This window comes from Sinocyclocheilus anshuiensis, unplaced genomic scaffold, assembly GCF_001515605.1.
Source record: "Sinocyclocheilus anshuiensis isolate Anshui unplaced genomic scaffold, SAMN03320099.WGS_v1.1 scaffold161, whole genome shotgun sequence".
In the NCBI taxonomy this organism is placed as follows: domain Eukaryota; kingdom Metazoa; phylum Chordata; class Actinopteri; order Cypriniformes; family Cyprinidae; genus Sinocyclocheilus; species Sinocyclocheilus anshuiensis.
In genome coordinates, this window is record NW_015539832.1 from 132,070 (window position 1) to 147,853 (window position 15,784).

General features: G+C 38.8%; 1 protein-coding gene and 1 long non-coding RNA gene across 2 annotated transcripts in view; one reads left to right on the forward strand and one right to left on the reverse strand.

Moving 5' to 3' along the window:
• myt1lb (myelin transcription factor 1-like, b) overlaps positions 1-9,891 on the reverse strand; it is a gene marked incomplete at its 3' end in the record, with an annotated part of 141,494 nt that extends 131,603 nt beyond the window's left edge. Inside the window, exons 1-2 of the mRNA XM_016480462.1 lie at positions 9,550-9,891; positions 9,136-9,378 (exon numbers count right to left, since the gene is read on the reverse strand). The remainder of the gene's footprint in view (positions 1-9,135; positions 9,379-9,549) is intronic.
• Positions 9,892-9,942: 51 nt separating this feature from the next.
• LOC107684247 (uncharacterized) overlaps positions 9,943-15,784 on the forward strand; it is an 11,080-nt gene continuing 5,238 nt past the window's right edge. The window contains exons 1-2 of the long non-coding RNA XR_001633833.1: positions 9,943-10,027; positions 10,368-10,429. This is a non-coding gene — a long non-coding RNA (uncharacterized LOC107684247). The remainder of the gene's footprint in view (positions 10,028-10,367; positions 10,430-15,784) is intronic.

Consider the following 15,784-nt stretch of genomic DNA (forward strand, 5'->3'; position numbering starts at 1 on the left):
GTTCATAATTGTTAGCTTTTCTGAAAGTCGAACAAGTTTTATTTGGGGCCCAACCTATCGCTTGCCTGCAAACAGTACAGGCAGGCAGATTTTGCAAATGTCAAAATGAGCTATCAAGGTGTTCTGAAAGCCTAAAGAGCAGAGGCGAAAGAAATCGATAGCTCAAAGTAATTGCGCTCGTAGCTAGCTGAGTCATTTCAACACACAAAAAAAGTTTTCGTACACTGAAAAGAGATGCAATCAACAATAAGTGAGCTTCATTTGTTGGCTGACAGATCTCAACATTTCAGCTTTTCATTCTCCTGAATAGTCAAAACTGTATGAACTGTTTAAGCTTTACTTAAAGAATATTGGTCTGTTATGGAGTTTTGTGATGCCCTCACATTTTTCATACACAGCTCAGTATTTCAACATTTTTCATTGAAATCCAAAAGCAATTTCTCAAATACTGAAGTATAGCAAGTCTCTGACCAACCAAGTGAGCGGGTTTGGTCATTGGTCACCCAATTCAGTGCATTTTCCATTAGCAATTATCAGAAATTATAATATCAGACTGCACTTTCTGTTTATGCTTTGATGTTTCCCAATAAAATTTTAGCATGTTTTGTTCATCTTAACACTTATATTGGCATCAGAGAGTTCAGCATTGTTACTGGTAAATCTCAGCAATCCACTTTTCTCAGCAAAAAGCACAAAAATGTTGAGTGCAATGTAGGGTAATGCAGCAATATTTGCTACTTAAGCAGTTGTTGAACTTCATAATGTTTTCGGTGTAACAAATTAAATGAAAGAGAAATGTCATGGGTTATTAATATTTACTTCAATTATAATGTGCACTGAAACGGAGTGATAATACCAGAATGCATTCAGTTAACTATTCAGATGTTAAGTTCGTGATTCTGGGGTTTAAAACAGTGCACTTTGTGATTTGGTTTAGGATTTGTAATGATAAAGGGCTTTTGGTAGATATTGGTAACCACACATTTAAACCTGGTTAATAATTAGGAAACCCATTAGTTGACAACTAATCTATTGTTTATTTCCTATCTCAAAAGAAATTGAAAACCATCGTTCCTTAATGATAACAATAACTTACAATCATCATCCCTGATTACAGTTTGCATTTGATCAAAATCAAATCCAACAATGTGTGCAAGAATGAGGTGAGAAAATCTGCTCTGAAACAACCATCAAATCAAGATTGTGCTCTTACCTTCAGCTATTACACATTCAGTCCCAGTGGTATCACTTGTCTTAATCAATTATCCATTAGACAGGGTAATAATTGCCCAATATTTCAGTCGTGTGACTAGAAGACTTTACAGTGATCAAAACCGACAAATCTGATTTAAAGAGCAGCCATAATAAGAGTCCTGCGCCCTCACCAATATGCTTGATGAATTATGGATGGCTGTTTTGTAATCATTTTCCAATATCGCTTTGCTCATCTTAGCCCTGTGTGGGGAGGACTATTTTTGCCTCCATAACGTATCATCTCAAATGCTTCTTTCCATTGGCAGACATGCACTGAATGCCGTTATCATTCAAAGACAGAGGTTAAAAATCCAGCGGGAAGTCTTGAATTAGCATTTCCAGGGATTTTCTGACTGTTTTTCAAAGAATGGCACTGGCTGATGGATGGGTTAAATGTTCCCAAACATGAAAACATTCATATCTATGTACATTATACCCAAAATATCTAACCTGAATATTTATGGAAGCTGTCACAGTGAGCCATGCCAGCAGTAAGGGAGTTGTTGACAGCATGACACCCTCATGATGTTGGTGATATTCGTGGTCACATGATTTTTCACATGAGTTCACATGCTGCCGACATCTTTAAAGCTCAAACCCTGCACAAGCAGCTCATTTAAACTGAGCCAAATATCATGTAGTGGCCAAATATGCATCGTATTCATATAGCCTGTGACAAAGTGTACGAGTTATGGGTATGACTGCCAACAAACTGTAAACAATCAGCTGCTGCAAATTAGCTCAAAGGCATGCTGTACATGAGATGCAATGACATGCACAAAAAAATGGCTACATAAGAAATCTTAGAAGCAAATCTCAAAAAGTGGTCAGATATTATTATCAGCACCATCTTTATAATTTATTAGCATTATATACTGACTAGCAGAATAGTTTTAATACAACTGCATGTATTAATTTAGTTGATGCATTTCAGAGTGATGTAAACATGGCAAAAAACACAAGCAATAAATCATATGGAGTCAAATAACATATTCACAATACTACAGACCACAAGCATCCTCAGTAAAACTGCAAAACAGTAGAGTCAATCTTATTTTGAATGATATTAGAACGTGGCTTTCAAATTAATGAGATTATATGTTCATTGTGGAGCTTTGGCTTTAGTCATTAATAGACAAGCAAGCCCTACTCTTTGTAAACAAAAATCATTAAAGGCATAGTTCACCCAAAAATGAAAATTCTGTCATTAATAACTCACCCTCAGTGATTAAGCCACTGATGTCACATGGACTATTTTACCAATGTCCTTACTACGTTTCTGGGTCTGAGAACATTTCAGTTTCGTTGCCGTCTATGGGAGGGTCAGAAAGCTCTCGGATTTCATCAAAAATATCTTAATTTGTGTTCCGAAGATGAACGAAGGTCTAACGGGTTTGAAATGACATTAATGACAGAATTTTCATTTTTGGGTGAACTATCCCTTTAAAGATATTGAAAGAAGCAACAAAATTAACACTCCATATGACTGACACATTACAGTGGCTGACTATACAGTGGTGTGAAAAAGTCCTGGTTTTTTTTTTGCATATTTGTCACACTTAAATGATTCAGATGAAACAAATTTTAATATTACACAAAGATAACCCGAGTAAATACAAAATGCAGTTTTGAAATAATGATTTCATTTATTAAGGGAAAAATGCTGTCCAAACCTGCCTGGCACTACGTGAAAAAGTAATTGCCCCCTAAATCTAATAACTGGTTGTGCCACCCTTTGCAGCAACAACTGCAATCAAGCGTTTGTGATAACTGGCAATGAGTCTTTCACATCGCTGTGGAGATATTTTGGCCCACTCTTCTTTGCAGAATTGTTTTAATTCAGCCACTATGCCAGATGTAACGGGACACACACCTTCCAAATAGTTCAACTTTTGTCCCATCAGTCCACAGAATATTTGGCCAAAAGTCTTGGGAATAATCAAGATAATCAAATTTTGTTTTTGGTCAGCAATGGCTTTTGCCTTGGAAATCTCCCATGGATGCCGTTTTTGCCCAGTCTCTTTCTTATTGTTGAATCATGAACACTGAGCTTAATTGAGGCAAGTGAGGCCTGCAGTTCTTTAGATGTTGTTCTGGGTTCTTTTATGACCTCCTGGATGAGTCGTCGTTGCGCTCTTGGAGTAATTTTGGTAGGTCGGTCACTCCTGGGAATGTTCACCACTGTTCCAAGTTTTCTCAATTTGTGGATAATGGCTCTGACTGTGGTTTGCTGGAGTCATCACAGTTCTTTCATGATTTAACAGGAGGGGGCAATTCATTTCTCAAGTAGGGCCAGGTAGGTTTGGACAGCTTTTTCCCGTTAATAAATGAAATCATCATTTAAAACCTGCATTTTGTATTTACTTGCATTATCTTTGTGTAATATTAACATTTGTTTGACGATCTGAATCTTTTAAGTGTGAATACAAATACGCAAAAAATGAAAAAAAACAGGAAGGGGGCAAAACCCTTTTCACGGCACTGTATATATTAAACGTATAGGATCTATCATATCAAACATCGTACCTTTGCGTTGGCATGTTAGTGTGCTCAGAATGGATTACTAGCGTATTGCTTGATGTATACTATGTGCAGTATACACTGCATTATTGTCTATTATCATAACTACTTTTTAAAAGTATTTTATAACCTTCAATGTTTCAGATACATTGTTGTCACATGACCTCACTGTTCCTGAGTCGGGATTATCAATAAGTGTTCTTTTGTGTTAATGTTGCAAGCTGTTAAAACTGTGGAGTTGGTTGGTTAGGCTTGCTTCAGACTGGCTGGCGCTAGGATCTGGACAGATTTATGACGTTGTCTTGTTATCCTGGGCCTCTTTGTGGAATTTGGCTCTTTGGGTTGTTCAACACCAATCTGATCAAATCTTAAATTGTCTTATTCACTCTGATACCCTACACTGTCATTGCATGTTTCATTTAGTGACTCTAGTTCTCACCTCAGAAATAAAAAGTTTGAACCCGATTTTGAATAAAAACTGTGACTAATCACCAGGTAGGTTTGTTTTCAGGTGAAGTTGAGTGCATTGCATTGTGGGATATAGTATTCCTCACAGTGGTTACGTTCAGAATGCAATACTACAGCTTACACTTACTGAACACTGCACAGTATGTACTGTAAAATGCATACTATTTTTAGTAACTAAAAGGCTTTAATGAGAAACATCTCAAAAGATGTTAAATGACCTCCTCACATCCAGTTATCAGTGTGTATACTGGACCTTCTGGCATTTTTGTTTTTAAATGTAGTTTTTATATTACATTTTATGTTATGTTAACATTTTTAGGTTACCATATATAATTTCAAAAGCCCTATTTGGTAACAAGTTATTTTAAGGTAACGGAATTACACAATATGCATAATCACAAGAAACTAACCTAAATCAAATCCTAATCTTAACACTACAAATCAATCAATCAATAAATAGGTAGGTTTACCTATTAGGATTTCAAGTAAATTTCACAAAAGAAACGGCAAGTAACACTGAATTAAACATGAAATTTTAGTAGAAGTAGAAAAACTGAAATAGTATTTTCTTGTAAAATGTACTCCATTAATTTTTGTTTTATTTTATTTCAAAAAATACATTTTAGTGTATAGTCAGTGCATATAGTTCATTATTATTATTCAGTACTTATTTGTGTAGTTACATTGTAATAACATCACCTTAAAATAAACTGTAACCCAGTATTTAGTGCATGACGAAGTGAAGCCTGCACTGAGGTCAAGTTAATCAGTCAAGTGAAATCAAACCAAATGACGTCCCTCCCCAACATCCGCTGGCGTAGATTCCCAAAGCTTTCAGACACAATTCCCGCAGTGCTCTAAAGAAGAGCGCAACATCAGGATGCACTGAAAGCATCCTCTCTTAAAGCAGTGTTCCACAAAGCCTGGTCAGAGGACGCTTGAGCCCTCAAAGAAAGGCAGCGGTAATCCTCCTCCTCTTCCGCTGAACGTGACACCACACAGCGATGACTAACCGGCGGTGGCTCTAGTGCTGGCAGTGCGTCTCACTCCACAGGCCTGCAGAGCCCATAAATCATGCAAACCCCTGTGTTTCTGACACGCGTGACTGTCGTGCGATCAGGTGAGATGAACGCCCGCGGGTGTGTGTTGTGCCAGTAGGTGAGCGCTGGTATTAATCACCCGTCTACTTCACACTCCACACTCTCCCATACAGCCCTGCACCAAAGTCAAGATTGATTTTTAACTGGCCGAGCTATTCAGATGTAGATCATGTTTTAATATGGATTATGATGGGGAATGAATGGATGGTTGAACGTCACGCATAGAAATCGTGATCGCAATTACTGATGTGGCCTTCACGCCTAATAAACATCAGCCGTTTCTCCGTCACCTGTTCACAGCCAATACTATTCAGTGACTATTCAGTAATTTTGAATAATTGAGTCACTGATTTAATCAATTTGATTTATCTGAACCACCAAAATAAATGCTTATACAATTATTTATTAGTGTAGACCATCTTAATGTACTCCTAAAATTAAAGTGATAGTTAAATACCTATTGGAGTTGTTTTGGTCAAAAAATATCTATGGAAACATCCAACACACGTTTGCTATTTCTTCGCTTACGCACTTTCGAAACTTTTCTTTGCTTACAAACTATGGTAAATCGCTAAGAAGCGACTCCTTCAGAAAGATTGTTTAAGGAATTTGCACCCACAAATACATAACCGCAGGTCTTTCTATACATCCAAATTATGGTTTGGACCAACGTAAAAAAAATAATAATAATAAATAAATTAAAAAAAAAAAAAACATGGTTTGGTTTAAACATTAAAATTGTATTCAATGTCAATCAAAATAATTTGTTTTTCATTCATCATTTTCTTACATAAGCCATATTTATTTATTTTGGCTTTTTACATTTTAACTTCACCATAAACAAAAGCTAAATTAGCTACACTATGAAAGTAGATTTTTCACATAAGATAAAATTAAAAACATTTTGTTCAATGTTTATTAAACATTTTGGTAGTCAATTTAGTTTACTTACTAAATAAAGAAACCTTCGAAAGACCATTTTTGTACCAATAAAAAAGAATAAAAACACTAGAAAAATAAATAAATAAATAAAAGAATTCCGCACATGATGCTAAAAGACTATTTAAACTAAATTGATTGAATGGTTTTCTATGAGAAGTGTGATTTGCTTTTAGGCAAACTGAATAAAACAGGTTTCATAACTCCACATCTGTAAAGAAAAACACCATAAACTATAACAGTAGTAGTCAATTCAACAACTCTGAAGTCATGTGAAAGCTTTGTGCAGGGAATACACTGATATTTCAGTCATTATTCATTGATTATCTTCCCCTCCAAATATGAGAGTCTTTGTATGAAGCTTAATTGCATGCATTCAACTGAATTTCTGCCTTCATGTTCCTCATAAAAATGTATTTGAAGTGATGAGACTGAGCAAATAATGACAGAATTTACTTTTGAGGAAACTATTCCAATTAAACAGTATATTCACAGCATCATGAGCTCACTGTATACAGCTAAACGCGTCTCTGTGTGGACGGGGCCTAAGAATCACAAACTAAAGCTTATCAATTGTAATAGCAATAAGCAGCCTTGTGATATTGCTGTATATCAGCATGGTTGAGATTCAGCTGTAGGCAGTCAAAAGTACAAAGACAGTTTTTCTGATATACAGCATTAAAGTTAAATAAATTTGCCCTCAGCCTAAACTATTTGCTCTGGAACAAATAATAGATTAATGAGACCAAAGACTGCCCGTTAAATTTACCCAAAACCAATATCATGTTTAACCACATCAGAGCCAGTGGCAAATTCCAGAAGATCTGGCCGAGGTGAGGCGCTCTCGGCGGGTTTATGAGCGCAGAATGGCTGCTGACTTCTGGAGCTCACATCTCTGAAAACGTCAACGCAAATTTTGAAATAGACATTAACAAACCGCACATTTGAAGTCTAAGCAATTATATTATCACCTAAAAAACTCTTAAAACTACATTCTGTGACAACGGTTCCTGTAGTGATACTGGGTGAATATCTCATGGGTGGAAAGACCTCTCAGCCAATCAGATTTGAGGACCAGAATGAACTGTTGTGTATAATATAATATGATATGATATGATATGATATGATATGATATGATATATCTAGTTAAATCATATATTCATTAAAGATATTGCATATTCAACACAGAGAATGATATACAATAAAGTAAACTCAATCACATTTGCATCCTGGTTTTCCAAACAATTCCGAAATTGTATGCTGGATGGATTGAATTTTCATTGAGAAATGGCTCAATATAGAATAAAATGCTTCTAATTTTCAGTATGTATGTCAATGTCTGTATGTACATACCAGAAAGCAATGTACATTTCCACTATTTTGATATTAGCACATGCCATACATTGTCCTTTCACTCACAGCGAGAGTAGAGTGTGTGAGTCTTACAATATAGATCATTAAGACAAAACAAAGTGCACTCTGTCTCAGTTCCAGACTCCAGTACAGTGCTGGATTGAGTTACATCATGCAACGTAAAAGATCGTTTGCTTCACATCACTTAGCAGACAACCGAAGGAAAGGTTTCTGTTTCGCAGTTTCTTATAAATATCATGATCAACCAGTTATGCTGATGTTACTTCAAGATAAAGAATTACAAGTATGCAAAGCAAATGTGTCACTCAAAATATATGAGCTGGGATAAGGAATGCTCAGTGACACAAATCTATCTGATATGTAATGAGGAAAAATTGTCTATACAAATATGACCACTACATAAGAAAACCACTTTCTTATGAAGACATGTCCATGCGTTCTTCCTTGAAAACAGCTCAGTTTCACTTGTCTCAAGAAAACTGAAGTTTCCCAGCAGCGCACAGATAACAATGCATGTTTCGAATAGTCCAGCCTTTGTACTGCAAGTCCAACCCAGAACCATATGGACTGTAGTGCAGTGCCATTTCACACAACTAACCAAGCCCACAGAAGCTTCTGGAGAACAAGCCCAACAGCTCGTTACCTGCGAGACATGTTTACCTCTCACAACATCCACATTAGCATGGATGACTCTTTGAGCAGCATGCTAACACAAAGTATATGGCTGCTTGCTGTACAACACTAATGCAGTAGCAGTACTTGTAATGTAGTAGTTCTTGATACAGAGCAAATGACTGTGCACTGGGAAAAAAATTGTATAGTAGGATCACAGAAAACCAAACTATAATCTTCTGAACTTCAATCATTCAATATTCTCATTTAATCATCCCACCATACTTTCACTGAAAAAAAAAAGATTTGTATTTTTGTCGTTTTGCATTTAAAATGACTTAAGATATCAAGTCTTGTTATTTATCAATAACACTTACTATAAAAAAAATAATAAAAAATAAGAGTTTATGCTTTAAACAAGAAAAACATACATATATATGCCAATAGGTCGGGAAAATAAACTTTATTCAAAGGGGGGGGATGTCTACTGGCAATTTTTTTAAGCATAAACCCACTTAATTTTGATAAATTCTTCAGAAAACAAGAATTCCGAACTTAAGCAATTAATTTTCCTTCTCAAGTAAATGCATATTGATTTAAGAATGTTCATTTGTATACTGAGCAATCATTCTAATTACGTTGTAAAAACGTTTTTTTCCCTACATTTTCAGATATGAAAGTAACTGTTTAATATGACTACATAAACCTTATTACAATAGGTCACTGTCACTATAAGCTCATTTCTAAGAGTCTGGTAACACCTGCACTACACCAACTAATAAACACACGCGCTGTACACGCTCAACTCTTCAATCAGAGCAATGTCTGCAACGCAATCCAGCCAGAAATAAAATCACGAGTGACCCACCAGTCTGGAAATGTGCTCTTCGCTCAAACTTTCCAATCGCTTGCTGATGGTATTTTCCAGCGTCCTTCCTTTTGCGCACTTGTTCTCCTGTTCACTCGCGCTGGAAAGTTCCTCTCGCCTCCCGTATGCTAATCATTCTTCACGAGTTGAAGGAAGACAGAGGAAGAGGAGAGACGCGGAGACAGCCGAAGAAGGGAGAGAGCAGATAACGGTGGAAGGCAGGCAACCAATTGGCCTGGAGCTCTGAGAGAGAGAGAGAGAGAGAGAGAGAGAGAGAGAGAGAGACCAAGGAATGGGGGAAGCACCAATGAGGCGGAGCAAAAGGATGCGAGGACGCGGCCGCCATAGAGAAAGACAAGAAAGAAAGAAAAAAACAGCTGTACGTGAGTCAGAGCCGAAATGCGAAGCGCTTACCATCAACGTGATGCCTGCATCCTCAGCTCAGCACCCAGACCTCCAACCATCCCGGTGCCACAGGCGCGAATGATTAGAATGCGTTTGCCTTCTCTGTATCATGGACTAAATTTGCTCTATCTCCCTTCCCTGCGCTGTGTGTGTCGTGTTCGGGTGTGTAGCTCGCAGCATCACTGCTTCCTATAGGCCTTGCGCTCTGAGTGTGTGTGTGTGTGTGATAATTTGGGATAGTATCAGGGAATCTCATGCATACGTCCATCATTTGCCTGCAGAAGAGAGCGGGACTCGCTGGACTCATTAATGTCGTCAGGGCTGTGAGCGCTGGCAGAGCACCAGCAGCGTGGAGCGCTAAGATAACTGGCTTAAGAAGCAGCCAACCTCCCCTTCTCCTGCAGATAGATCTGTCTCCTCCCAGACAAAAGCGATGCTATCCGTATATCCGCACCACGCACATCCACACAGTCCATGTGTTGGGCTGGTAAGTCATATCCCAGCTAGCAAAAAAATAAATAAATCAAATGTTTTGATAACGTTCCCGTTAAGTTATGGAAACATTCGTTCTAATTTTCTCTGAACGTTCAAAATGTACAGATTTCTAAATGTTTTAATAATGTGATATAATGTTTTTTATTATAATGTTCTCTGAACGGTTTAAAACAAGTACCTAGTAGTAACATTTACAAAACGTTGATGAATGTCCAAATAAGAACGTTTCGGGAAAAGAAAAAAAACATTACTTGAATTGTGTAAATAATGTTTTTGCGCCAATGTTTTAGGAAGGTTATTAAAGACCAGATAACTTTTTTTTTTTTGGATAGGACAGTAGGCCTATTTTAAGACGGGATGCGAGGTGGGATAGAGAAAGGGGGGATGGGATCAGGTAAGGTCCGCGAGCCGGGACTCGAACTCGGGACGTCTGAAGCGCAACGGCGCTTTATGTCGGCATGCTGTGTTTATGTTCTAAGAATATTTTGATAATGTTCCCATTATGAAAACATTTGTGCTGAATGTTCCATGAACATCCAAAATGTCCAGTTTTCTAAAGGTTTTATATGTTTTATAGTGAAAACATTAAAGGGGTCCTATTATGCTCTTTTACAAAGTCTTGATTTTGTTTTGGGGGTGTACTAGTACAGGCTCTCATACTAGGTTGTTCGAAAATGTTTCCTTATTTGGTCATGTTCCTCTCCTCATTTAGTTTGATTAGTCATCCCATGCACCTGTGTTTCCCCAATCATCCCCTGTATTTAAGTCCCAGTCTGTGCAGTATGTCTCTGTCAGGTCTACTTGTTTCTATGTGTGTTTGCCCAGCTCCTATTGTGGATTATCCCATGTTTTCATCATTAAAGACTGTGAATGCTACTCCGTGTCTCCTACGTTCTTCACACAGCAGCGTAACGTGACAGAAGACCTGACCAACACAGTTACCGCCGTGTGTTCCCTCCGTTTTTGATTCCGCCTTTTACCCAGTGTTTTTGTCTCCGTTGTTCCCTCATGGATGCCCTCCTTCACCCGGAATATCTCCTCCTCCTGCTGGAGCAGGGGGAGAGATCACTTGAGGACCATACGAGACTGTTCCAGCTGCTAGCAAGCACCACCAGCTACACGGACGACGCACTCAGTGCGTTCTACGACGGCAGTCTAAACATCGAGTGCAGAGTGCCGTCGTCCGAAGATGGTCCTCGAGCGGATTTCACCGGCTTTGTGGAGTGGATACTGGCGAGAAACGGTACCACTCCCGACCCAGAGCCCAGCCCTCCATCTCCCCGCGATGCGGAGCATCAGCCCGAGCCCACCGTTGACGGAGAGTCATTTCCCGCCGCGATCAGTGAGCCAGCGCAAAGCCGAGCGACTGAGCAGAGGATCTCCACAGACGTAGAGCTGAACCCGTCAGACCAGGTGCGAGACCTGGCGACAATGCCCGTCACGAGGGAGAAAGCCGCGGACGGTGTGAGCGCGGAGAGGAGCTCCGCCCCCTGCACCGCAGCTGAGGGTGAGCTGAGTATGGCGCGGCGAATGTGCCACACCGAAGAAGAGAGGGCTCCAGTACCCGAATCCAGTCCAGAGCGCCCCCAAGTGTCCGCTCCTCCAGAGAGCCATCCTGTTCCCATGTTCAGCCTAGAGGGTGGGCTCCCGATCTAGAGTTTAGCCCTGAATGTCCGGAGGCTCACAAATGCCCGCCCTCCCACCGGCTCCAGCCTCCTCCACCGCTGTCGTCTGGCAGCCCCTCTTCTTGCCCTCAGCCCACCATCAATACGGTGCTAGGTCCGCGGGTCTGCCATCCTCCAGCGTCGCCATGGCTGGAGAATCCTTCACCTCCGCCTCCGGCCTCCGAGGCCCGGACTCCGCCTCGGCCCGTAGACCCAGCGGCTCCATCTCGGCTCCTAGCTCCCTCGCCTCCACCATCACCTGTCGATCCACCAGCTCCACCGGGCTCCATCGTCCCTCCGGCTTCGCCTTGGTCGGGCATCGACCCGCCATCGCCTCAAGACTCCGCTCCTCCGGCTGCACCTCGTTGCTCCATCCCACCAGCTCTATTGGGCTCCTTCCTCCCGCCAGCTCCACCTTGGTCCTCAGTCGCTCCGGCTCCACCGCGGATCTCCGATAGATAGATAGATAGATAGATAGATAGATAGATAGATAGATAGATAGATCTATTTATTATAGATCTGTATTTAAGTCTCTGCCTCCGCCTTGGTCGCCAGAGCCTTCGGCTCCACCCTGGCCCCCTGGATCCTTGGCATCCCCCTGGCTCGTTGGCTCTCCGTCTCCGCCTCGGATTCCTCCCCCACCTGCTCTGCCGCCGTTGGTCAGCCCCCTGGAGTCGGCGGCCATTCCACCTCCATGGCTCCTCCCTCCGTCGGCTTCAACGTGGGTTGACATTATGGCTGTGGCCTGGGTCCAGCTGGGCTCCTCCTGCTGCAAGCCCCTCCTGTCTCCTCCCTGGCTCCTCCCTCCATCGTCACCTCCCTGGTCTCTGTCTGCCGTCCCCCTCCCGGGTGTCTGTCCTCCTCCGGAACCTCCTCCCAAGTTCCCACCCGACCCTCCCCATGTAGTTTCGACTGCGCAAGGAGGGAGGGGGCGTAATGTCAGGATTCTGGACTGTTCTGTGTCGTGTTTTGCTCCTGTTTCTGTTCCTATTTTTCCTTATTTGATCATGTTCCACTCCTCGTTTGGTTTGCTTTGTATTTTCAGGCTTATAAGATCAATTTTGTCTGCTTCCTTTGGAATCAGTTGTTGCACTGTGGTTCTTGTGTGTGCTGTAATCTGCCGTCTATGTACAGTAGAATGTTCCAAATCACTCAAGAGATTCCATTTCAGCATTTGTTTCCATTTTAATTCTGTGGCTAAATTGCCATTCTATTGTCAGCTCAATTGTCATTTGATTTAAGTGATTATGCGTTTCATTGATTACTGCTTTATGTGCTATTATTCAACTCAAGAATTCATTTTTTTCTTCTGACAATCCAGTTTATTTATCTTTAATCCACTGATGCTGAAAAGAAAAAATGATTATATGAGATTAGAAGGTGATTAGAAAACAAGATATCCGTGAACACATGACATCAAATAACTGACAGGGAAGTGATTAAAGATAAAGTGCTTGGTTTTGTGTGAGATGGATGATTGTGTGTGAATGTAATCACTGGGCTGTTCATCATCCTGACACTAAGTTGTGTGGTAACTGTGAAAGACGCACGCAGGAGCTCTGCGTCAGCCAGAAAATGCCAAACATTATATATATACAGTATATATATATATTTTTTTTTTTTTTGTGTTTTGTTTTTTAAATAAAAATATAAAATTTGCCCCTGGGCCACCAAAATTGCCACAGAAGGCTTTGAGTGACATGTTGTTACTAGAGTTACTCTTTTTAAAGTTAACACTTGTAATTAATGGGGTTATTATTTAGTATTTCCATGAATTTCATGTACATTTCAGACATCTTAACGTTTCATTTAAACCTATAGGTTAATTGAGTGAACCCATTCAATTTAAATTCATAGTGTTGCTTTTAATTGGCATATCTTCAATTAAAACATGGTCAATTGAATATATAAATATTCATAGAAGTCATAGAATAAATTTATCTTTAAAATCTGGGATTCTGCTCTGTTTCTCATTTAATTCTTCACCTAAATTGTCAAAATGGCATTTTAAATAGAATAGATGATTTAGTATTTTAAATTAATGACAGTTCATATATATAAATATTAATAAGAATTACATAATTTATATATTCTGTGAAGATTTACCCAGGGGAGTGTCTTGCCCCAGCAGTGGCCTCTTTGAATAATTTTACATTTTGTAAAATAAACAACTAAATTAGCAAATCACTCATATCTAAGTGATTCCACTTATTATTCCGTTTCAACGATTGCATTACTTTTAATTCCATTGTTTACTGATAAAAAAATAATAATATTAATAATAATACAATTTGGCTACCGTGGCATGTTTATTATATGTAATATGTTCTAAGAATGCTTTAATAACTTTCCCATTCAATAAAATAAAAAAAAAAACATCTGAAAATTCAAAACATCCAGTTTTTTTTTTTTCTTGTTTATGCAAACAACATTAAGGCAAAGTTTCATTTTGCAAACATTATGGGAATGTTATACTTTTGAATGTTCTAGAAGTAACATTTATAAAGCATTAGGTGAATGTTGAAATAAAAATGTTTCACAAAAAAAAAAAAATCTTCCTTGAATGATGCATAAATAACATTGTGGCGATAACATTTTGGGATTGGCAGACCAGACGACTCTGAACAAACCTTCTGTTTCTGGAAGATATTTGTTCTTAACTTTAAAGAGGACCTAATATGCAAAAGTCACTTTTATATTGTTTTATACACATAATTATGTGTCTGCAGTGTGTGCACCCTATTGTGGAGAATATCCATCCTCTCTGTTTGTTATTTTCCCCATAAATCACAATGGTTGTCTTAAAATGAGCCAATCAGGAATTTACTCCAATGTGACATCACATAGGACCAGGCCTGCACATGACTGGTAACAATCTCTGCCTTATTATCTTAGCTCCTCCCCTGAGTGTGGCGAGGAGCTAAGATATGAGATATGAGAAAAAACAGAGATATGACTTTCTGTTTTTATTTTGTTGTTTAATTCAAATGACCAGCACAGATAGCAGTAGGTTCTGTATATTATGCTGCTGTCACACAGATCTAATATACACATGCGATTTCTTTCCCAGCTGTTTACGTTCACAGTCATAATTATTTGACATAACTTTGAGTGTATTTGACACTTTAAGTGCACACACACAGAGATGTGTGCTCACAAAACCATATTAAAATGATGAGCGTGAGCGCGATAGACATGATAATCAAGACCAAACAGTTGTTTTGTTTTGTTTTGGTATAGTATCCAAGGCAGAGCTGTAAATGTACAGCCCTCTTCTGGAGAAGTGGGTGGGGAGCAGCAGCTCATTTGCATTTAAAGATACATACACAAAAACGGCATGCTTTTGATTCTGTTAAAAATTGTCATTTTCAGCATGGAATAATAAATGATCTGTGGAGTATTTTAAGATGAAACTTCATAGACACATTCTAGGGACACCTGAGACTTATATTACATCTTGTAAAAAGGAGCATAATAGGTCCCCATAATAGCATAATAGGCCAGAACATAAGCCAAATTTCTGAGAAAATAAAGTGAAAACATTAACTGTATTTTCATTGTTTGCCGGTTTAAAGTTAGCTATGTTGTAAAAGAACGTTTTAATAAATGTTCCCATCAAGTTACTAAAACATTATTTCTAAATGTTCTCTGAACATTCCAAACATTTTTTTAAATGTTTATTTATTTATTTTATGCGAACAACATTGAAAACATTAAGGAAAGATTGCATTTGATCATCTGCAAACATAATGGGAATGTTAATTTTATGTTAGTAGTTTAAAAATGTAACAAATAAAAACGTTTCGGAAAACCATTCCTTGAATGATGCATAAATAATGTTATTGTGCTAATGTTTTGGGAACGCTATTAATGACCAGAGGCCGGTTGCATTAAAGGTTTAGAGTCTTACAAGTTAGTCATCTATTTTTTTTCCCTTTAAGACTGGTCATTATATATATATATATATATATATATATATATATATATATATATATAAAACCTCTTTCAATATAAAAAACGTACTTACAGTCTGTGAGTCAGAACAGCCGGCATTGTAGTCTACTCTACCAGGATCAGGAAACAGT